The following is a 25,737-nucleotide window of genomic DNA, read 5'->3' on the forward strand; positions in this document are numbered from 1 at the left end:
TGTTTTTTCCCTTTTTAGTACTTTACTTTTTACTCCATACCTTCTGTCCCTTCCTGACACATTCTGTTTTTTAATTCCCCCACTGCTACCTAAGTCTATGACCTTCTCTGTTGTCATTTCTATTATTTGCTCTCTAGAAACCTCCCCCCCACTAATTAGTTTAAAGCCCTCTCTACAGCCCTAGTTATATGATTCGCCAGGACTCTAGTCCCAGCACTGGCCAAGTGGAGTCCGTCCCAACAGAACAGCTCCCTCCTGTCCCAGTACTGGTGCCAGTGTCCCAAGAAGCAAAACCCATTTCTCCCACACCAGTCTTTGAGCCACGCATTTAACTCTTTAATTTTATTTATCCCAGCCAAATTCGCTCGTGGCTCAGGTAATAACCCAGAGATTATTACCCTTGAGGTTCTGTTTTTTAATTTGACCCCTAGCTGCTCATACTCCTTTAACAGAACCGTCTTCCTTGTCCTATCTACGTCGTTTGTACCAACATGGACCACGACAACTGGATCCTCCCCCTCCCACTGCAAGTTTCTTTCCAGCCCAGAAGAGATGTCCTTAACCCTGGCACCAGGCAGGCAACACAGCCTTCGGGACTCCCGCTCTTGACTGCAGAGAACCCTATCTATCCCCCTAATGATACTATCCCCTACCACTACAACATTTCTTTTTACTCCCTCCACTTGAATGGCCACCTGTACCACGGTGCTGTGGCCAGGTTGCTCATCCTCCCTGCAGTCCCCGCTCCCGCCCTCACAGGGAGTAAGAACCTCGATCCTGCTGGACAAGAACAAGGGCTGCGTCTCCTTCAACACTACATCCTGGATCCCTGTACATTCCTCACTCGTAGTCACACTGTCCTGTCCCTGACCACGGACTACATCTGCAGTAATTAACTTCATAGGTGTGACCATCTCCTGAAACATAGAGTCCAGGAACTTCTCCCCCTCCCTGATGTGTCGCAGTGTCCGAAGCTCGGTCTCAAGCTCCATAACATGGAACTTGAGTTCCTCTAGCAGCAAACACTTGTCGCAGATGTAATCACCGTTAGCCTCAATGGGGTTCACCGTCTCCCACATCTCGCAACAGTAACACATCACCTGCTCCATTCTATATAATTAATTACATTTCCTTTATTAGTTATGAAGACCCTGCCCGGATATATATGATAATATCACACCACTATTCAATAGTACTTACCAACTTCAAGGTATGAAAGAGAAGAGAAGGAAGAAAACCAACCAACCAGCTGATCACCAACCTCCTCCTTGAATACTGTCTGTGGAGCCTGTTTGGTTGACTCGTCTCGCTGCTCCGCCTGCGCAGTGCTGTCTAAGCCTGGGAGTGGGGAATAAAACAGAGCAAAAAACATACCCTCACCTCCCACTTATCCGAACTCTCCCACTTAGCAAAACTCCAACAGCACTCAATGCACAAAGCACTCCGTGCACCGCACTAGCCCCTCCCCTTTTATACCTGGATTCTACTTCCTGTTTAAACTGCCCAAGAGTTTAAAAAACCCTTAAAAAATTAAACTTACTTCAAATCATTGACTTCTTAACACACTAAAATTCACAAAATACACTTAAATGATTTTTCTCCCACTTAGCAAAACTCCAACAGCACTCAATGCACAAAGCACTCCGTACACCGCACTACCCCCTCCCCTTTTATACCTGGATTCTACTTCCTGTTTAAACTGCCCAAGAGTTTAAAAAACCCTTAAAAAATTAAACTTACTTCAAATAATTGACTTCTTAACACACTAAAATTCACAAAATACACTTAAATGATTTTTCTCCCACTTAGCAAAACTCCAACAGCACTCAATGCACAAAGCACTCCGTGCACTGCACTAGCCCCTCCCCTTTTATACCTGGATTCTACTTCCTGTTTAAACTGCCCAAGAGTTTAAAAAACCCTTAAAAAATTAAACTTACTTCAAATAATTGACTTCTTAACACACTAAAATTCACAAAATACACTTAAATGATTTTTCTCCCACTTAGCAAAACTCCAACAGCACTCAATGCACAAAGCTTCTCTCGCTATTAGCTCCTCTCTCTAGCTCCCACACACATGTATGATTTTATATATGTTAGCTTTCTTGGCCAATGTTTGTTCTCTTCTAGGTTACTCAGATTGTGTTGGGAATATTGTTTATAATATTCTGGACGCCTTTAATTCTGAGTCCGATATCGATGGCAGGAGGACACAGAACACACTGGTGTGGCGGACTGTCGGTGAGTTTCCTTGTAGTAGATACTGTTTGGAGGAATTAAAATCGGGTTGGAATTGATTAGATGTGATGTTAGACTTTTTTTTGCCATTTTATGCATGGAATTGTAGCGCCTTGCTCTAATATTCTTCTCAGTGTCACTATTTTTTCGGAGGCATCACCTATTCTAAACCGAATAACATTCCTGTTAAAATGGCGAACAAATGGGATGTTATAGGAACGAAAATTCCGACGGTAAAAGCAGAATTAGTAAAGTCTGCACCCAGGTTTATTTAAAATCGTTAAGTATCGAGATGGTTATTTGTTTATTGCTATCGTATCCAACGTTTCATTGTCTGAACAATCAGCCAGAAAATTAAGCTTCAGGATTTAACATTACACCAGAATGATAGCGGCCTTAAATTAATTTTAATTAAGTGGGCAAGTTGCACAAACTTAACTTCAATACCCTCGAGTATTGAAGATTGAGGGGTCATCTAACTGAAATGTTTAAGATGATTAAAGTATATAACATGGTTGATAGAGAGAAACGATTTTCTCTGGTGGGGGCGTCCAGAACATAACCTTAAAATTCGAACTAGGCCATTCAGGGCTGACAGCAGAAGGCACTTCTTCACGCAAAGGATATTGGAAATCCGGTGCTCTCTCCCTCCAATAGCTGTTGAGGGTAGGGATCAATTGAAAATTTCTAAACTGAGGCTGATCGATGTATGTTACATGCATGAGGTTATTAAGGATTACTGAACCAAGGCAGGTAAATTAAGTCAAGTTACAGATTAGACATGATCTAATCAACAGGTGGAACCGGCTCGAGGGGCTGGAAGACCTAGTCGTGATTCTGTATTCCAATAATTATACACAGGCTTCATCAAGTGGAATTGACATGTCACATTTATTTCCCAGTTTATACTTTCTGGGAGCCTGTGGTGTATTCTGGGAAAAACATCATCTACAGCCTTGTAAGTATCTCCACAATGACTCTCCATTTAAACACAACAGTCCATTGCACGGAATACTGCTCCAATTTGACATTCTGATTGCTGAGTTGATTATGGACGTATTCGCAAAGTAACCTTTAACTTAGATATTTCAGATATGTGGTAAGCCTTATAATTGGGTGGGTCTTGTGGATGAAATTGGAGAATTGCTGGCCGGTAAAACAAGCGGTAGTTCATCGCTTGCCCGTTGGGCGTCCAGCCCAATGTTCAGTTCTATCGAATTCATCATCGATATTGTCGGTTTTCCCTCACTGGAAGTAAATTTGGAATGCGCTGTTTGTAAAACGAGTCGACAGACCGTTTTAAGATCTGACCCAATGTCTTTTACCCTCGAGACCCAGTTGTAATTCCGGACAATTGTTCTCCTTTCACTTTTACTAGGCAAGAGTATTGAGGCTCTTTGGAACCAAGAAGGCTAGATGGAGTTAAGCGAAAGATCAGAAATAATCTAATTGAAGGGGGGAACAGATTCGTGGAGCTATATGGCCTATTCCTGATCCTCTGTCCCTGTGTTCCTAGTGACTGTCCAGAAGAGATTTCATTATTTGTTACTTAGACTCTACCCCTGATCAGTGCATTTTCCCACGACTCACACTACTCATATTGCTCTGCAAAATCCACAATAGAAAACCTTTTTCCTCTACAAATTAGATTGAATAAATCCAATTTTTCTCTTTCTCTTTTATGACAGCTACATACCCTGCCAAACTAGGAAAAATTTATTTTCTGATAGAAAAATGTTACTGTAATTTGACAGCTCTTTCAAAGAGTCAGCACAGACTTCATGGACCTAATGGGCTTCTTCTGTGCTATAAGTTTCTGTGATTTAATTTTATTGCAATAAATGCGTTTTGTATGGAATTTGGAACTCAATAACGTCTTCAGATGGGTGCTTTCAATTTAATTTTCCACCCAGTCAACATAATGGCCTTGTTTATACATCACCAAACTTAGATATTTTATTAAACTTTTGCTTATTCTTCGAAGGTGGCGACGTGCCTGGTGCTAAATGCGATCAGCGCCCTTCTTGGTGTACGCAATGTGGTCCTGTTTTGCATTTATTTCGAGATTAGGACCCCACTCATACTCTGCCCTTCCGGAACAGACTGTGATTCTGGGCCCATTACCATGGCTGTAAGTACAGAATTGAAATATTAATCGCAGAATTAGAAAATGATACAGCAGAGCGGGAAGCCATTCGGCCCATCGTGCCAGTGCTTGCTCCTTTAAAGAATAATCCAAGCATACTCACTCGACTGCTCTTCCTCCATAACACTGCAACATTTTCCCAATTGAAGTATTTATACAATGCCCTTTTGAGAGGTTTTATTGAATCTGCTTCCACCACGCGTTCAGGCAGTATATTGCATATCACAACAACTCGCTACATAATCTTTGTCCTCATGTCGCCTCTGGTTAATTTGCAAATTACCTTAAATCTCTGTCCTCTGGGTACCGATTGTGCTGCCACTGGAACCAGCTTCTCCTTATTTACTCAATCAAACGCCTTCATGATTTTGAACAATTCTACCAAATTTCCCCTTAACCTGCTCTGCTCCAAGCAGATTAACCCCCGTTTCTCTAGTCTATCCACATTACTGACGTTTTTCGTCCCTGGTACCTTTCTGTAATATCTCATGTGCACCCTCTCTCAGGTTTGACATTCATCCGAAAGTGTTGTGCCCAGTACTGGCCACAATATCCAGCTGAAGCGTAAGCAATGTTTTATAGAGAGGTAGCATAACTAACTTTATATATGAATATTCAAATCGGCACTCTCTTTGGCCTTGTTATGGCTGGTTGCACAATTAAATAAATTCCTACAAGAAACATTCAAAATAGCCCTTCATAGTGAAGCTTTTAATCACTATCCATTTCGCAGGCAAACACAGGTGCAATAAAATCAGTGGTCGTTGGATCACCTTGAGAGAGAAACGGTGAGAAATCCCTTTAGGAAGCATCTTGTTTTCCATCTTACGAAGTGTAACCGCAATGCAGTGACAATTCAGCATTTCAATGGGATGAGAGGACATCCTGTGACGACATGTATACCGGAAACAAGCTTGAAGTTGAAGTACATGTTGAGAGAGGCAACACAAATTTGCTTAAATCCTGCAAATAGGTAACAAAAAGATTTTTTACATGGATAGTCTGGAACATGAACTATGTATAGAATAAATAAGGAAAAACTGATTCCAGTGTCAGAGGGTCGATAACCAGAGCACACAGATTGAAGATAATTGGCAAAAGAACACAGCGACTTGAACAATAACTTTCAAAGTGGAATTCGATAAATACTTGAATGGAAAAAAATACTTGGCTATGGGGAAAGGATCGGGCAGTGGGTCAAATTGGATATCACTTTCATGGTACACGTATATGCATGAAGTACTGCATGGCCTCCTTCTGTGCTGTATTATTCTGTAATTTTATGAATTGGTATTCCAGAGATTAAAGCAATCTTCTGCCTGTTCGTACTTTCTATGTGCACAAGCTGTTATAACTTTTCCAATTATATTGTCAATTGTTCACGTTTGTAACGACTAGTCATTATGCCAGCCGTTTTGTGGCTGCTCCCTCCTCAACCTGGAGTGTAGAGATCCTTCAATTAAATGTTCTTCTAGACTTACAACATTGCGGTCAGTTTTCTTATCCACAGTGTCAGCTGTGGCTCAGTGGGTAGAACTCGTGCCTCTGAGTCAGAAGGTTGTGGGTTCACAGTCCCACTCCAGGACCTTGAACACAAAAACCTAGGCTGACATTCCAGTGCATTGCTGAGAGAATGCTGCACTGTCAGAGGTGCCGTATTTCAGATGAGATGTTAAACCGAGGCCCCGTCTGCTCTCTCAGGTGGCCGTGAAAGATCCCATGGCATATTTCGAAGAAGAGCAGAGGAGTTATCCCCGGTATCCTGGCCAATATTTATCCCTCATTCAACTTTAAAAAAGCAGATTATCTGGTCATTATAACATTGCTTGTGGGAGCATGCTCTGCGCAATTTGGCTGCTGCGTTTCCTACATTACAACAGTGAGTACACCCTAAATTGCACTTAATTGGATGTAAAATGCTTTGAGACTTCTGGTGGTCGTGAAAGGCGCTATATAAATGCAAGAATAAAGTTCAGACTTGCAAACGGGGGGTGACTAACATTTCCACGCCCTAGTCCAGTAATTGCCGCCCCCACCCTGAAATATATTTCCAACTGAAGACATGTTCTCGAATCCCTGTGGGCGGTCGCCTAATATTGAGTCCAGGCGGATGAAATTAGTCTGCTTTACGCTCCTCCTGATCTTCTTTACCATTGAATTGAATTGGAGAGGAAAATCGTTAGGAGCGTAACATTGACTTCCAATGCCCGTTTAGCACTACTGGTGGGATCAATTTCACTCCCAGTATTTTTCGTTGGCCCAAAATTGGCTAATTTATAAGCTTCGATTTCAGGTTCTCCTTGAATTGTACTGTCGCTGTATGTACGACATTTCTCGTTGCCAGAATTCATCTTATTTCTGACTGCCCTGAACATGTTCTTTCCACTGATCCACAGATATTCCGTTTCAGTCTGATACTCGTTCTCTACCTGCTGGCAATGTTGGAGATGTTTATATCAATTGTCGTTTCCATTTTCGGAGGCAAGGATTTGTGGTACAATTCATTGATGCAAGTCAATAAGGTTTGTATTTACAAGACCAAATTACCAAACAATATTCCGGACTCTGCTGAATGTTAACTCTAACAATTCAGAAATTGGTATTTACCTCCCAAAGGTATTGCAATGAGAAATTTTGCACCAGGATTTACTGTAGACAGCGGACGAACGTCGCCCGCCATTCGTTAGACTTGCCAAGTCTATTTAATTTCGATGACCTTTTGTACTGGGAGCTGCAGTAAGAGATTCAAACGTTGCGGCGAGCAAGCAACTATGTATCTCCGTCACCAAACATATTGAAGGTTTGAAGTTTGAACATTCCAGATTCTGAAACAGGAAGTTTATGTTAGAATAGTGTCTTCAATGTCAAATCAGGTATTCAACGCGAAATAGCGAAAGGGAAAGGAAGATTGGATTCAGAGAGAGAAGAAAAGAGACAGAGAGAAAGATAAACTAATTGTTTTAAATATTTAATTTAAAAAATAATCTCCATCAACAATTAAAATCTGAAGAATTAAGATTCCACATTCGTAATAGTTAATTATCAGTGCCGGAGAAGTTGCTTGGCTGTAATTAAAAATTTACACGTTTTCAAAAAAAGCTACTTAGACTGATATGGATATTCCCGAACTTTCTGTGTCGAGGTTAGTCACTCTCTAACATGCAAGTACAGGAAATTCACGCAGCTCAGTACATTTGCATGGGGAGCCAGAAAGCGAGATGCCATTTTCGAGCAGCTTGATGATTAGTGGTGGGGCTCGGACAGGAACTCCTGGTTTTCTAGTTGAACTGCGCATCTATATAGGCTCGAAGTTGCTGTCCGATTTATGAATAAATAACAGTGATGCCATTAGCCTCGCCATTATTTTTGCAGTAAATTCTAGCCCATTATAACGTATGCCATGATTCTCATTTATCGAGAAATTTCACACAGTACGTGCAGGAAATCATCATCATTTACCTCAGCTTGGGTGTTTGCATATTTATTTAGTTGTTTATTTATTTACTGTTTTCCAACAATTCCGTTTTCCCTCCCAGCCTTCCCATGAGCCGACTGATCAGGACAACACATCTCAAGCACCAATCCCCAAGGTCCAAACTACAACAGTCTGATGCCACCGCCGTTATAGAAAGGTTTTCAATGGTGCGAATGGAGATCTTACAATGGGACACATTACAGATGAAATTTAAGGTAGAGAAGTGAAAAGTGATGAATTTTTGAAGGAAAAACGAGGAGAATCTTTATAAACTATTAATTTCTATGACCTTATGTACTGGAAAAGGGTACAGAAACCGATAGACCTGGGAGTTCAGGGACACTCAACTTTGACAGTGGCAGGAAAAGCTGATGCAGCTGCTAACAGCATACGGGATAAATTGCTTTATAAATAGCCGCGCAGCATACAAAGTCATGGAAGTTATGCTAAATCTTTGTAAATTATTGATTAGGCCTCAACTGGAGCATTGTGTCCAATTCTGGATACCATACTTTAGGAAGCATATAAAGACCTTGGAGATGGTGCAGAAGAGATTTATTAGAATGCTAGCAGCGGTGAAGTGTTTCAGTCATTTCAAGAGCCTGTAGAAGCTGGGATTATTCTCCTTAAAGCAGAGAAGGATAAGGGAAGATTTAATAGAGGTGTTCAATATTATGAGACGTTTTGATAGAATGAATTAGCAGAAGCTATTTCCACTGACAGAAGAGTCGGTAATCAGAGGACAAAGATTTAATGGAATTTGTCGTCGGAGGCTTCCAGCGGGGCATTGCCTCCGATCCACAAATAAAAATCCCTCCTATCTGGTGACCCAGGAGGTAAGGAGAATCGAGGTCCTGGGCCTCTTGGGGTACCCGCGGAAGAGGCCCACGCATCCTATGGTGCACGTGATTCGTAAGTGCACATGAGATCTCGTGGGCCTGACCAACCAATAAAAGCAAGGAAGCAACATTCATGCTTATGGGGATTCCTTGTGTATGGAATCCCCGCAAGCATGAATGGGAATACCCCAAAAATATATCTACACATCAAATGAATAAATAAAAAACATTATAGATTTAAAATGCCCTTAAATTAAATATTCAAAACACAAAAGAAATGATTTAAAGGGACTAAAATGAACTTACCTTATTGCAGGTTTTTAAACTTATATCATTTTTTGAAACTCTTACTTAGGTTTTACCAGGAACAAGAATTTCACGGGCATTCGCTGGGCAGAGGTTGGGCAAATATCCCAACTCTCCGGCCACGATGCCGTTTTTCCGGGGACCCGTTGGATCTGACAAGAACATTTTTGACAGACCGCAGGTTCCGGTTTTTCACGCATGCACGTCCCACGCGAAACCCCGGATCATGCGCTGCATTAAAATATGGGCCATTGTAATTGGTAAAAGTGCACAAGGGGGGAGGAGGACACATGTATTTACGGAGCGAGTTGTTATGATCTGCAACACACTGCCTGAAATGATGGTGGAAGCATTATTCAATCGTAACATTCAAAAAGGAATTGTATATAAAATTTAAGCGGAAAAAGTTGCAGGGCTCTGGGGAAAGAGTAGGGTAGTGGGTGTAATTGGATCGCTCTATCATGAAGTCGGCATAGGAGCGATGGGCCGAATGGCCTCCCTCTGTGCCATTTCATTCGTGATTCTATGATTCAGCAAGAAGACTCTTTGCTGCAGTGGCGTCCAAATCCAGTTCATCCATGACGTCATTTTTTCTATCGAGCAATACCTGTGAAGCAAAGAGCATTACCTGAAACACCAGTTCATAAATAAACAGAATAAAGATAAATTTGAGACCTGTCACAACGGATTATGGTGGGAAAAATCACCGTATAATACAACAAATTCCAGCTCTGATTTGTTGTTCTTTCTGTAGTGAACAACCTTGTTGATCTTTGATGCAGTAATTAATGTGTTGCTTAAATGATTGAAAAAAACTCTCTACTGTGCTATTACTTTCTTGACTTAAGACAGTCTTATTTTCTTCCTACACCTTCTGTCAATTCCCCCGCCTCATCTTTCACCTCTGAAGAGATTCATTATTTATTGGTGGTAGGCGATCAGTCGGACAATCGGGTGGGTGTCAACTCGACATTTTTCAGCCTGTCCCGAGAGTGTTCACTCGTACGAGCTTGGCTTTCCCCCGCACACACCCCTCGTATTCAGGTAATTTTACCATAACAGGCCGGGTGTGAATCTGACAGCATCGGGTGGAAAGCCAGTTTTACATCCTCCCCACCCCGCCCCCTCTGTATTACTCTCCCTTGACTTCAATGAGAATAAAAACCGGCGGGGTTTAAAACTCACGGTCAACCGATTCCATTCGTTTCCCGACTGCCAGGTTAGGTTAAAATTGCCTCCAAGAGTGGTAATCATTTTCCCGTTCGTCCTCCCAGCGAATTCTATTCCAGTCTAGAACCTGGGACATTCCTACTCTGTGTGACTTAGCAATCAGCTACCTAAACGGTCTGATCTATGGAATAGGAAATGCAGACGTCAGCTGGTGCACGCGTTGTGCCCATATCCCTGTATCTAATACCATGTATTTTTACCGGACTATGAGGAACGCGAGACTGAAACCCTGGGGAGAGATCTTGCACTCAGCAGACGCCTGATTGGAAAAAGTTATTTCCATTTTAAATTGGTCAACACCTCCTCTAAAGAAGCGTAGTGTCACAGGTTGCATTCTTCCTCTAAGATCACATGCAGGGACCTCCAGCTCACAGAGACACAGGAATCTACAGGGAAATGATTGGGCTCTTCAGGCAGGTTGTGGAAATCGAATGGTGCTGAGTAATTTGGGAGGAACCGCCCTGCGAGTCAACAACGTTATTCACAAGGAGAAACATGGCACCTGCGTTCTTTATGAAATTATTTGGTAAGACACCAGGAGGGGTAATTTAACCAAACCGGTCGGGCCGTAAACGAGCGGGTTCTGTTCTCCCGCTCGTGTTAAACTCCGCCCGATTTTACTCTCCATTGAAAGAAGGTTAAGATTAGCCCAGTCTTTCTCTCCTATCTTTTGATGTACAGTAATGGTATCGGAATGGTCATTTCACTCATTTGAAGTAACTTCGCCAGCCATTCAGATATAAAGCTCAAAAACACCATTAAAATGGTACAGAGGGATTCTATTGTAAGTGTTATAATTTAGATTTAGTCTGCTAATAACGCAAAAAGTAATTTCTAGACTCACAGCGCTTCATTCAGTCGCACACACCTATTTCTGTTTCTCTATGATAGGTTTTCAGCTATAGGTAGGGGCCTAAAACAGATGTTCAATCCCTCATCTTGCTTTTATTACCTCAAGTCTGGATTATTCCAATGCTCTCCTGACCGGCCTTCCACCTTGTACTCTCGGTAAACTTCTGCTCATCCATAATTCTGACGGGTCATTCTAACTCGCACCAGGTCCCGTTCAGACATCACTCTCTCAGCGCGCTGACCTACATTCACTCCTGGTCCGGCAACACCTCATTTTGAAAATTATCATCCTTGTTTTCTAATCGCTCCGAGGCCCCGTGCCTCCCTATCTCTGTAACCTTTTCCAGCCCTACAGCCCTCAGAATTATCGGGGTTGGCGGACTTGCCTTCAGATTCCTTGGCACTATACTACGGCAAATTCTCCCTAAATCTGTGCAATTCTCTGCCTCTTTCTCCATCCTTAAGTTGCTGCTTAAAACCTACATCTTTACCCAAGCTTTTGTTCAGCTGTTGTAATAACTCCTGATGGTTCACGGTGTCAAATTCTGTTTGATAATCGTTAATTTAAGGGCGCTACATAAATGCAAGTTGTTGTTATTGAAGATGCGGATCAGCTGCCTTTCATTAGTACCGCCGGATTTTTCTTCCCATTGTCTACTCTGCGGGATAAAATGATCTAATGCCGGAAACCATCGCCAAGTGTGTTGCAGAAGTGGAGCAGGAGATCTAAGACCTGGGCCCGAAGCTCACTGAAAATTGGGCTTCGTGCTTTCTCTGCGTAAAATCTGCGGGGTCCAAACGCCAATCGTCTGATGCAGCTCGTCGCTAGGGCCATCGTAAAATTCGTCTGACAGGGCCAGCGAGCAATGCCAAGCAGAAGGAAAGGAGTGAACAGTAATTGCGAATCCAGGTCCCAGCCCTGCTCCACATGAACGCACTTTAAGGGAAGTCAAACAGTATTTTACTTTTCTTCTCTGTGTGGCCTCCCGAGGTCACTTGAGGGATCAGTTATTTGGCCATTGTATACCGGAAAAAACTGAGGGGTGCGTGTACTGCGAATGCTCCATCCAATTGATCACGAATTGGCAGCGTGGTGGCGGAATGCAGTGGACGCTTGGAAGACACTTCCAGAGGTGACCGGGCGCGGATACATTGCAGCCCGAAATTCAGCACCCAACCCTCATTTCTCGGCGACAAATATGAGCAACGCTGCACAATTACTCCTCCTCGTCTCTCAGTTGCTCTCATTTGGAGTTTCCGAGGGGTTTGGCGAAAGTCCCACCGTAATTTTGCCAGGAACCCCGGAAAAAAGACAGCGTCAACAAACCACTTCTCCCGTGTTTTGTTCTGACATTCCATTGGAAGGAACGTAAGCTGCCGTGGAAAAAAACGTGGAATAGGACTGTCGCTGGTTAGTGTCTGTCGGTCTGTTCACTCTGCTGTTTCTCCGACCCTGGCGTGTTTCTCATTCATTGCCTCTCTGTATCTCTCCACAACAGTAATTAGTGACAACAAGTTTGGGTTATAAAAGTTCTGACGTCAATAAGATAGGACGTTCTGTTCTTTGGGCGAGGATTACACTGTGACATTTCGGTTTGGCTCCACATTCTACATCTCCTATCTCTGCATCTCTCTCTGTACCGCGAGGTCTCTTTTCTCAATTTATCTTACTGTATTTCTCTATATATCTGTATCTTTCTCTTTATATATCTCTCTCTTTCTGTATCTCTCTCTCTCTTGGTTTCACATTTACTACATCTTTATTTCTTTCCATCTCTTTCTATTTCTGTATCTCATTGTGCCGCTATCTCTCTCTTTCTGCATCTACTGTCTTTCTGCATCTCTTTCCTTTCATCCCAGTCTCTCTCTCTCTTAGCGATCCTTTCTTTCCACATCTCTCCTGTCGCTCTGCATATTTCTCTGTCTTGGCGGAGGCAAAACGCTTACACAGATAGAGCTGGCAGGAGCAGCCCTGTTATTTAACTCAGACTGGTTATTAGCATGTGAAACGGCTGTAAAATCAGTCAAGGAGTTAATCCCATGAAATCAATCTGATGAAAGAGATTTTTCATGTTTTAAATAGAATTCTGACCAAACATCCACGTCCTAAACTAGCGCTGATGTGGCTCTTATGTTAATGTAATTCACAGGGCGAGAGACCACGGGATCGGGTGCAATGCATGTTTCACATCCTGCCCGATTTTGCTTCCGTGCACTTCAAAGGAGAGTAAAATCGGGCGGGGTGTAAAAGCACCGTTGCACCCGATTGCCTCAAATTCCCGACGGACGTGGATTACTAATAAAGCTATTTATATCTTTAAAAATAATGATAATCCCATTTCTACTTCCTGTATTTCCAGTTTTCTTTTTTGACTTCAATTACGTGCTGTTTTTGATTATTTTTAATCTCCCGTGTATCTCATTTCACTGCTTATGAATCTTATCAAAACACATTTCAGGCTATGTTAACAGACCAATTAACAGTCGCTTCCTCGGCCCCCTGATCAGACAAACACTCGCAATCCAGCTCTGGATTCTCTCAGCGACCGGAGCTGTTTCTGTCGATCTGAACTGAACGGATTCCCCCATACTCTGAAACAGAGGTAAACAGACAATTAATAGATTAGGCAAAAATGACAAAAGCACTTGTAACATTTCAATCACATAAGTAAAATATAGTTTTATACTTTCGAAAGGGCAATTGGATATATACTTGTAAATTAAAGATTTTGCAAGCCTTAGTGTAAGAGCAGGCGGTGTGGGACTAATTGGATCGCTCTTTCAAAGAGCCAGAACAGGCACGATGGGCCGAATGGCCTCCTCTGTGTTGTAAAAATCTATGGGGTATAAATTATTCGGGCTGTGTGCAACACAGGTGGCGCTGTATATTCAGTAACGGGAGCAATCTTACCCTAACGCATCTGTCGGGAATCTGACAAGATTGGCTGGGATGCAGATATATACATCCACCTGATTTTATTCGCGACTGAAGGAAGCGGAGAGCAATATCACGCGAGATGTAAAACGGCTGTTCCACCTCATCCGTTGCGATTCCCGCCCGAATAGTTAGATTGAAATTAACCTCTGATGCCAATGGAACGGAATATCGCGAGTGCATTACAATGGGCAGCACATGTGACATATCATCCAATTCGTGACACTGCCCCAGAAGAATTTCTCAACCATAATGTTTTATAACAGAAAGCAATATCCACAGATTGAATGATTCAAGATTAACACACGCACTCACTGGATCAGCTCCATGAGTTTACAGTTCAGTGTGAAGTTTCGCAGATCGGGAACACATTGGTCCGTGAACTGATTTCCGTCCAGGTACAGCCTCATCACAGACTGGTTCATACTGAATGCTGTCCTGAGATCTCAATGCCAGCAGCTGTCAGATTGTTATCCTGCAATCTAAAGATTAATAATTAAAATCAGGATTTACTCCAGCTCGAAAAGGCAATAAGATTTTACATTAGGATCATAGGAAGAAAAATGGGAACAAAGGAACGGGAGAAGGCCATTCAGCCCCTCGAGCTTGCTCTTCCAATCAATTAAATAATGACTGATTTGTACCTTAACTCCATCTACCAGCCCTGGGTCCATAAAGCATTAATAACATTACCTAACAAAACTCTGTCAATGTCCGTTTTGAAATTTTCAATTGATCCCTCCCTCAACAGAACTTTGGGGGAGGGAGTTCCAGATTTCCACCACCCTTTGTATGAAGAAGTATTTCCTGAAATGATGCAGGAAGGCTGTTCCCGATGGCGGGGGAGTCCAGAACCAGGGGTCACCGTCTAAGGATAAGGGGTAAGCCATTTAGGACAGAAATGAGGAGGAATTTCTTCACCCAGAGAGTGGTGAACCTGTGGAATTATCTACCACAGAAGGCAGTTGAGGCCAATTCATTAAATATATTCAAGAAGGAGTTAGATATATTTCTTAAGGCTGAAGGGATCAAGGGATATGGGGAGAAGGCAGGGACAGGGTACTTTATTGGGAAGATCAGCCATGATCTCATTGAATGGCAGAGCAGGCTCGAGGGGCCGAATGGGCTACTCCTGCTCCTATCTTCTATGTTTCTATGACCCTTGAACGGCCTAGCTTTAAAATATAATTATCCGCCCTGGTTTTGGACTCCGCCCACCAAAAGAAATAGTTTCTCACGATCGACCCTATCAAATCCCATAATCAACTAAAGCACCTCAATTAGATCACCCATTACTCTTCCATACTCAAGGGAATAGTAGTCTAGTATAAGCCACCTGTCTGCATAAGATAACCCTTTTAGCCCCTGTTTCATTCTGAGGAATCTGGGCTACACCACTTCCAGGGCTAACATATCCTTTCCGTGGTGTCCAGAACAGAAAGTAATTCTCCAGATGGGGTCTAACAAGAGCTCTGTCCAGCTCTAACATACTTTCCACAACAATGCACAACGCTGCATCATATGCAAAGAACAGCCAATTATTATAACGTAACCCGGCAGACATTTATTGGTCAATGTTAAAATTGGGAGTGGTGTGAAACAAGTGGCCGACTTGCCCCCATCAGGCGGTGTGTTAGTTTAAAACGGGGAGTGTCACTTACTCCAGTCTCTGTGTTTTACAATCCAGGTGCCTCAGTGCTGCAGACAGCAGATTAACGCCTGCGTCTCCAATATTATTGTGATTCAGCCTGAAAGTCAAGAGAAAAAAAGAGTCAGAAGGGAAGGAAAAATCGCTCTTCTCGTAAAAATATTTTCCATGTTACAAGAAACGTTCTCAGAGATTTCTCGTTAGAAGCAGAGACGGATAAGGAGATATAATAGAGTTGTTCAAAATCATGATAGATTTCGATAGAGTAAATCAGGAGAAACGGTTTCCAGTGGCATAAGGCTCGATAACCAAAGGACACAGATGAGAAGTTTTTATTCACACAGCGAGTTGTCATGATCTGGAATTCACTGCCTGAAAGGATAGTGGATGAAGATTCAATAGCAAATTTCAAAAGGGGATGGGATCAATACCTTAAGGGCAATAATTTGCAGGCTGTGGTGAAAGAGGAAGGAAGTCGGATGAATTGAACAGTTCTTTCAATGATCCGGCATAGGCGCAATGGGCAGAGGGATCTCAGTCTGCGCTGTATCATTCTATGATTCAATGACACAGTACTTTCGTTTTAATTTAAACTTGGGAGTCATTAAATGCTTGACAGGAAAATGATGGGACTGTGCCTCTCGCTGGTTTTATACATTCAACCGATATTACTCTCATTTGAAGTCAACGGCGAGTTAAACCGTGCGAGGAGTAAAACCTATGGCCGAATATATTTTGTTAACCTTCCACTGGGCGGGTAAAAATCCCAGCCAGCCGTGGGCTGAAATGTTCCCTACATAAGGACTGCTCCGTTATTCAATCATGAAATAAATTCCAGTCTACCTGAAGATTTCTGAATTTACACAATAGCGGTGTAATCCATTGCAAGGCATTGTGGGTTAAAATGTCAACTTGGGTAGCATCGCAAAATGAGCGATGGCAACTTGGCAGCATATTCTTCAATCACCCGAGCACTATCCACCATCCTCCACACCCCCGAGCATTACCGCCACTCTCCACTCCCCCCGAGCACTATCCCCATTTTCCAGGCCGCCGAATACTATCCCCATTCTCAAATCCCCCCGAGAAATATCCCACATTCTCATCCCCCCGAGCACTATTCCCAATTCTCCACCCCCGCCGAGTACAATCTCCCATTCTCCACACTCCAGAGCACTATCCCACATTCCCCACTCCCCTTGAGCACTATCCCCATTCTCCAGCCCCCCCGAGTACTATCCCAATTCGCCAGCCCGCCGAGTACTATCCCCATTCTCAACTCCCCCCGAGCACTATCTCCCATTCTCGACTCACCTGGACCACTATCCCCCGTTCTCCACTCCTCCCGAGCTCTATACCCCATTGTCCATTACCCATGAGAACGATCCTAATTCTCCACTTCCCGAGCACGAGCAACCATTCTACACTCCCCGAGAACTATCTCCCATTCTCCTTCAACCCGAGTACTATCCCCCATTCCACACTACCCCCGAGAATTATACCACAATTTCCAATCCCCCCGAGCACTATCTCCCATTCCCCACTCCCCCCGAGCACTATGTCACATTCTCCACTCCCCCCAAGCACTATCCCCCATTCTGCTCTCCCCCGAGCATTGTCCCCATACTCCACTCCCCCGAGCACTCTCCCCCATTCTCCAATCCCCACGACCACTATACCCCATTCTCCACTCCCCCCAGCACTATCCCCCATTCTTTACTCCCCCGAGCAATACCCCATTCTCCAATCCCCCTGAGTCCTATCCCGCATTCTCAATCTCCACGAGCTCTATCCCAATTTTCCACTCACCCCGAGCACTAACCCCCATTCTTCACTCCCCAGAGCACTAGCCCGCATTCTCCACTCCAAACGAGCACTATCCCCCATTCTCGACTCCCCCAGAGCACTATCCCCCATTCCCCACTCCCCCCGAGCACTATCTCCCATTCCCCTCTCCCCACGAGAACTATCCCCCATTCTCCACTCCCCCAGAACATTATCCCCCATTCCCCATTCCCCCCGAGAACTATCCCCCATTCTCCACTCCCCCCGAGCACTATCCCCTATTCTTTACTCCCCTGGAGCACTATTTCCCATTCTCCACTCCACAAGCACTATCTCCCATTCTTCACACCCCCCGAGCACTATCCCCCATTCTCCATTCCCCATGAGAACTATCCTCAATCTCCACTACCCGAGCACGATCCCCCATTCTCCACTGCCCCGAGCACGATCCCCAATTCTACATACCCCGAGCACTATCCCCCATTCTCCAAACACCCCGAGCACTATCCCACATTCTCCACTCCCCCGAGCACTATCCCCCATTCTCCAAACCCCCGAGCACCATCCCCCATTCTCCACTCCCCCTAGCATTATCCAGCATTCTCCACTCCCTCCCGAAGAAATATCACCCATTTTCCACTCACCCGGAGAACTATCCCCATTCTCCACTCTCCCGAGCACGATCCCCATTCTCCACTTCCCCCCAAGCACTGTCACCCATTCTCCACTCCCCCGAGCATTATCTCGCATTCTCCACTCCCCCCAAGCACTTTCCCCATTCTCCACTCCCCTCGAGAAGTATCCCCATTCTCCACTCCCCTGAGCACTATCCACTATTCTCCACTCCCCCCTAGGAATATGCCCCATTCTCCACACCCCACGAGCACTCTCTCCCATTCTCCACTCCCCCGAGAAGTATCCCCCATTCTCCACTCATCCGAGCACTATCCCCCATTCTCCATTCCCTCCGAGCACTAGAACAATTCTCCACGCCCCCCGAGAGCTACCCCCATTCTCCACTCCCCGCAACAATATCCCCCAATCTCCACTCCCCCCGAGCAATATCCCCCATTCTCCAAGCTCACCGAGCACCATCCCCCATTCTCCACTCCCCCAAGCACTATCCCCCATTCTCCACTCCCCCGAGCACTAGCCCCCATTCCCCAATCTCCCCTAGCTCTATCCCCGATTCTCAACTCCCCGCGACCACTGTCCCCATTCTGCAGTCTCCCCGAGCATTATCCCCATTCTCCACTCCCCATGCACTATCCCCCATTCTCCACTTCTGCTGAGCACTAACCCCCATTATCCCTCCCCGTGAGCACTATCCACCAATCTCCACTCACATAGAGCACTTTCCCACATTCTCCACACACCCCGAGCTCTATCCCCCATTCTCCACTGCCCCCGAGCTCTATCCCCCATTGTCCACACCACCCGAGCATTTTCGCACATTCTCCACTCCCCCCGAGCACTATCTTCCATTCTCCACTCCCCCGAGCACTATCCCACTTTCTCCACTCCCCCGAGCACTATACCCAATTCTCCATTCCCCTGAGCACTATCCCCCATTCTCCACATCCCCCCGAGCACTATCCCCCTTTCGCCACGCCCCCGAGCACTATCTCCCATTCTCCACTCCCCCAGCACTATTCCCGTTATCCATTCCCCCCGAGCACTATACGCCATTCTCCACTCCCCCCGAGCACTATTCCCCATTCTCCATTCCCCCTGAGCACTATCCCTCATTCTCCACTCCCCGCGAGCACTAGCCCCATTCTCCAATCCCCCCGAGCACTATCCACCATTCTGCACTCCTTGAAGCACTATCCCCCATTCTGCACCCGCCCCGAGCACTATCCCACATTCTCCACTCCCCCCGAGCATTATCCCCCATTCACCACTCCCGCCTAGCACTATCCCCGTTCTCCACTCCCCACGAGCACTATCACCAATCCTCTACTCCCCACGAGCAGTATCCCCCATTCTCCACTCCCCCCGAGCACTATCCCCCATTCTCCACTTCCCCGAGCAATATCTCCCACTCTCCACTCCCCCCGACCACTATCACCAATTATCCACACCCCCGAGCACTATCACCATTCTCCACTTCCCCCCGAGCACTATCCTGCATTGTGCACTCCCCCCAGCACTATCTCCCATTCTCCACACCCCCGAACACTATCTCCCAATCTCCACTCCCCCGAGCACTCGCCCCCATTGTCCACTCCCCCCGAAAAGTATCCCACATTCTCCACTCCCCCGAGCACTATCCGCCATTCTCCAATCCCCTAGCACTATACCCCATTCTCCACTGCCCACGAGCACTATCCCCCATTCTTCACTCCCCCGAGCACTACCCCCATTCTCAACTTCCCGGAGCAATATCTCCCATTCTCCACTCCCCCCGAGCACTATCCCCCACTCCCCACTCCCATGAGCACTATCCCCATTCTAATTTCCCCCCCGAGCAATATGTCCCATTCTCCGATACAACCATGCACTATCCCCCATTCTCCAAACCCCCCGAGCACTATTCCCATTCTCCAATCCCCCCGAGCTCTATCCCCCCTTCTCCACACCCCCTAAGCACTATCCCGCATTCTCCACTTCCCCTGAGGAATTTCTGCCATTCTCCACACCCTGCTAGAACAATGCCCCATTCTCCACTTCCCCCGAGCAAAATCTCCCATTCCCCTCTCCCCCTGCACTATCCCCTATTCGCCACACCCCGAGCACAATTCCCCATTCTCCACTCCCCCCGAGCACTATCCCCCATTCCCCACTCCCGTCGAGCGCTATCACACAATCTCCACTCCCCCAAGCACTATCCCCCATTCTCCACTCCCCCCGAGCATATTCCACCATTCCCCACTCGCCCGAGCACTATCCCCCATTTTCCAGTCCCCGCAAGTCATTTTCCCCAGAATATTCCCATTCTCCACTCCCCCCGAGCACTATCCCCCATTCTCCACTACCCCCGAGCACCATTTCCCTTTCTCCACTCACCAGGAGCACTATCCCGCATTCTCCACAGCCCAGGAGCACAATCCTGCACTCTGCATTTCCCCTGAGGACTATCTCCCATTCTCCACACCCCGCTAGCACCATGCCCCATTCCCCACTTCCCCTGAGCAATATCTCCCATTCTCCTCTCCCCCCTGCACTATCCCCCACTCTCCTCACCCCGAGCACAATTCCCCATTCTCCACTCCCCCCGAGCACTAGCCCCCATGCTCCACTCCCCGCGAGAACTATCCCCATTCTCCACTCCCACTGAGCACTATCTGCATTCTCCACGTTCACCGAGCAATATCCCCCATTCTCCACTCCCCCCGGGCATTTTCTGCCATTCTCCACTCCCACCGAGCACTATCCCAAATTCTCCACTCCCCCGAGCGCTATCACCCATTCTCCACTATCCTGAGAAATATCCCCAATTGTCCAATCTCCCCGAGCAATATCCCCCATTCCCCACTCCCCCTGAGAAATATCCTGCATTCTCCACACCCCCCGAGCATGTTCCCCAATCTCCACTCCACCCGATCACTATCCCCAATTCTCCACTCACCCCGAGCACTATCCCCCATTCCCCACACACCCCGAGCACTATCTCCAATCTCCACGCCCCCCGAGCACTATCCCCCATTCTCCAAACCCCCCGAGCTCTATCCCCATTCCCCACTCCCCAGAATCCTACCCCCATTCTCTGCTCACCCGGAGCAATATCTCCCATTCTCCAATCACCCGAGCACTATCCCCCATACTCTAAACACCCCGAGCACTATCCCCCATTCTCCACACACCCCAAAAAGTATCCCCTATTCTCCACTCCCCCGAGTGCTATCCCACATTCTCCACTCCCCACCAACACCATCTCATTCTCCACCAACCCCGACCAGTACCCCTATTCCCCACTCCCCTGAGCAAATCTTCATTTCTCCAAACCCCCCGAGGCCTAGCCCCCATTATCCACTCCCCCAGAGCAATATCCCCCGTTCCTCACTCCCTGCAAGCACTATCCTCCATGCTCCACTCCCCCCGAACATTATCCACCAATCTCCACTCCCCCCGAACACTACCCCCCATTCTCCACACCCCCGGAGCAATATCCCCCATTCCCACGACCCTCGAGCAAGATCTCGCATTCTCCACTCCGTCCGAGCACTATCCCCCATTCCCCACTCTCCCCGAGCACTATCCCCCATTTTACCCTCCCCCGAGCACTATCGCCCATTCTCCAGGCCCCGCGAGCAATATCCCCCATTCTCCAAATCCCCCGAGCACTATCCCCCATTCTCCACTGCCCCAGGGCACTATTCCGCATTCTGCATTTCCCCTGAGGGCTACCTCCCATTCTCCACACCACACTAGCACTATCCCCCATTCTCCACACCCCGAGCACAAATCCCCACTCTCCACTCCACCCGTGCACTGTCCCCCATTCTCCACTCCCCGCAAGCAATATCCCCGCACTTTCCCCCATTCTCCACTCCCCCCGAGCACTATCCCCGATTCTCCACTCCCCCGAGCATTTTCCTCAATTCTCTACTCCCCCAGAACACTATCCGCCAATCTCCACTCCCCCCGAGCACTGTCCCCATTCTCCACTCCACGAGCACTATCCTCAATTCTCCACTCGCCCCGAGCACTATCCCCCATTCTCCACCCCCCCCAAGCACTTTCCCCCATTTCTCCGCACACCCCGAGCACTATCCCCATTCTCCACTCCCCCCAAGCTCTATCCCCCATTCTCCACTCCCCCAGCACTATCACTCATTCTCCACTCCACGAGCTCTATCCCCGATTCTCCACTCCCCGTTACCACTCTCCCCATTCCCCAATCTCCCCGAGCCCTATCCCCCATTCTGCACTTCCCGGGCACTATCCCCCATTCTCCACTGCCCCAGGGCACTATCCCGCATTCTGCATTTCCCCTGAGGACTATCTCCCATTCTCCACACCCCACTAGCACTATGCCCCATTCTCAACTTCCCCCGAGCAATCGCTCCCATTCTCCTCTCCCCCTGCACTATCCCCCATTCTCCACACTCGAGCACAATTCCCCATTCTCCACTCCCCCTGAGCACTGACCCGCATTCTCCACTCCCTGCAAGCAATACCCCCGCACTATCCCCCATTCTCCACTCGCCCCGAGCACTATCCCCCATTCACCACTCCCCCCGAGCACTTTCCCCCATTTCTCCACACACCCCGAGCACTATCCCATTCTCCACTCTTCCTGAGCTCTATCCCCCATTCTCCACTCCCCCGAGCACAATAACTCATTCTCCACTCCACGAGCTCTATCCCCCATTCTCCACTTCCCGTTACCACTTTCCCCATTCCCCAATCTCCCAGAGCCCTAGCCCCCATTCTCCACTCCCCGAGCACTATCCCGCATTTTGCATTTCCCCTGAGGACAATCTCCCATTCTCCGCACCCCGCTAGTACTATGCCCCATTCTGGACATCCTCGGAGCAATATCTCCCATTCTCCTCTCCCCCCTGCTCTATCCACCAATCTCCACACCCTGAGCACCTTTCCACATTCTCCACTCCCCCCGAGCACTATCCCCCATTCTGCACTCCCCCGAGCACTATCTCCCATTCTCCACATCCCCCTAGCACTATGCTCCATTCTCCACACCCCCCGAACACTGTCTCCCAATCTCCATTCCCCCGAGCACTAGTCCCCATTTTCCACTACCCCCGAGAAGTATCCCACATTCTCCACTCCCCCGAGCACTAACTGCCATTCTCCACTCCCCTTGAGCACTATCCCCCATTATCCACACTACCCGAGCACTATACCCCATTCTCCATCCTCCTAGCACTATACTCCATTCTCCACTCCCCCGAGCCCTATCACCCATTCTTCACTCCCCCGAGCACTATCCCCAATCTTCAGTCCCCCGAGCTCATTCCCCCATTCTCCATCCCCCTAGCACGATACCCCATTCTCCATTGCCTGCGAGCACTATCCCCCATTCTTCACTCCCCCGAGCACTATCCCCAATTCTCCAAACACCCCGAGCACTATCCCCATTCTCCACTTCCCAGAGCAATATCTCCCAGTCTCCACTCCCCCCGAGCACTATCCCTCATTCTCCACTCCCCTGAGCACTATCCCCATTCTAATCTTCCCCCGAGAAATATGTCCCATTCTCCAATACAACTAAGCACTATCCCCCATTCTCCAATCCCCCCGAGCACTATTCCCATTCTCCAATCCCCCCGAGCTCTATCCCTCCTTCTCCAATCCCCCTAAGCACTATCCCTCATTCTCCACTTCCCCTGAGGACTATCTGCCATTCTCCACACCCCGCTAGAACTATGCCCCATTCTCCACGTCCCCCGAGCATTATCCCCCATTCCCCACCCCCGTCGAGCACTATCACACAATCTCCACTCCCCCCAAGATCTATTCCCCATTCTCCACTCCCCCCAAGCATATTCCGCCATTCTCCACTCGCCCGAGCACTATCCCCCATTGTCCAATCCCCGCAAGTCATTTTTCCCAAAATATTCCACATTCTCCACTCCCCCCGAGCACTATCCCCCATTCTCCACTACCCCCGAGCGCCATCTCCCTTTCTTCACTCACCAGGAGCACTATCCCCCATTCTCCACTGCCCCAGAGCACAATCCCGCACTCTGCATTTCCCCTGAGGACTATCGCCCATTCTCCATACCCCGCTAGCAGTATGCCCCATTCGCCACTTCCCCATAGCAATATCTCCCATTCTCCTCTCCCCCCTGCACTGTCCCCCATTCTCCTCACCCCGAGCAAAATTCCCCATTCTCCACTCCCCCCGAGCACTATCCCCCATTCCCCACTCCCGTCGAGCACTATCAAACAACCTCCACTCCCCCCGAACATGATCCCCCATTCCCACTTCCTCTGAGCAATATCTCCCATTCTCCTCTCCCCGCAAGCACTATCCCCGATTCTCCACACACCCCGAGCACTATCCCCATTCTACAACCCCACGACCACTTTCCCCCATTCTGCACACCCCGCGAGCATTTTCTGCTATTCTCCACTCGCCCGAGCACCACCTCCCATTCTTCACTCCCCGTAAGCAATATCCCCGCTCTATCCCCCATTCTCCACACCCCCCGAGCACTATTCCCCATTCTCCACTCCCCCCGAGCACTATACCCCATTCTTCACTCCCCCTGAGCACTATCCCCCATTCTCCACTCCCCCGAGCAGTATCTCCCATTCTCCACTCCCCCTGAGCACTATCCACCAACTCCACTAACACGGAGCACTATCCCCCATTCTCCACTCCCCAGAGCAATATCTCCAATTCCCCACTCCCCCGAGCACAATCCCCCATTCTCCACTCCCACTGAGCACTATCCCCATTCTCCAGTTTCCCCGAGCAATATCACCCATTCTCCACTCCCCCCGAACACTATCGACCAATCTCCAATCCCCCCGAAAACTATCCCCTATTCTCCACTCCCCCTGACCACTCTCTGCCAATCTCCACTCCCCCGAACACAATCTCCTATCCTTCACTCCCCCGAGCACTATCACCGATTCTCCAATTCCCTGAGTACTAACCCCCATTCTCCACTTCCCTGAGCACTATCCCCCCATTCTCCACTCCCCCCGAGCACGATCCCACATTCTCCTCTATCCCCAAGCATTATCACCCATTTTCAACTACCCCCAAGCACTATCTCCCATTCTCCACTCACCCGGAGCACCATCCCCATTTCTCCACACACCCCGAGCACAATCTTCAATTCTCCACTACCGCCAATCTCTATCCCCATTCTCCAGTACCCCGAATCCTAACACCATTCTCCACTCCACGAGCACTATCCCCCATTCTCCACTCCCCCCGAGCTCTATCCCCCATTCTCCACTCACCACGACCAGTATCCCCTATTCTCCACTCCCCCGAGCACTATCTCCCATTCTCCTCTCCGCCGAGCACTATCACCCATTCTCCACTCCCCCGAACGCTATCACTCATTCTCCACTACCCTGAGCAATATCCCCAATTGTCCAATCTCCCCGAGCAATATCCCCATTCCCCACTCCCCCTGAGAAATAAACTGCATTCTCCACACCCCCCGAGCACTTTCCCCAATCTCCACTCCACCCGATCACTATCACCAATTCTCCACTCACCCCGAGCACGAACCCCCATTCCCCACACATCCCGAGCACTATCTCCAATCTCCACGCCCCCCGAGCACTATCCCCCATTCTCCAAACCCCCTGAACTCTATCCCCATTCCCCACTCCCCCGAATCCTACC

The 25,737-nt window shown here is 47.6% G+C and overlaps 2 pseudogenes; both read right to left on the reverse strand.

The window, feature by feature from the left end:
- The window catches only part of LOC147092706 (NACHT, LRR and PYD domains-containing protein 12-like), a 1,351,730-nt pseudogene that overhangs the window by 149,873 nt on the left and 1,176,120 nt on the right, over nucleotides 1-25,737 (reverse strand).
- The window catches only part of LOC147092709 (NACHT, LRR and PYD domains-containing protein 3-like), a 116,420-nt pseudogene continuing 104,275 nt past the window's right edge, over nucleotides 13,593-25,737 (reverse strand).

Source organism: Somniosus microcephalus, unplaced genomic scaffold, assembly GCF_052327205.1.
Source record: "Somniosus microcephalus isolate GS21.2 unplaced genomic scaffold, FLI_Smic_1.0 unresolved_chr2, whole genome shotgun sequence".
Lineage (NCBI taxonomy): Eukaryota > Metazoa > Chordata > Chondrichthyes > Squaliformes > Somniosidae > Somniosus > Somniosus microcephalus.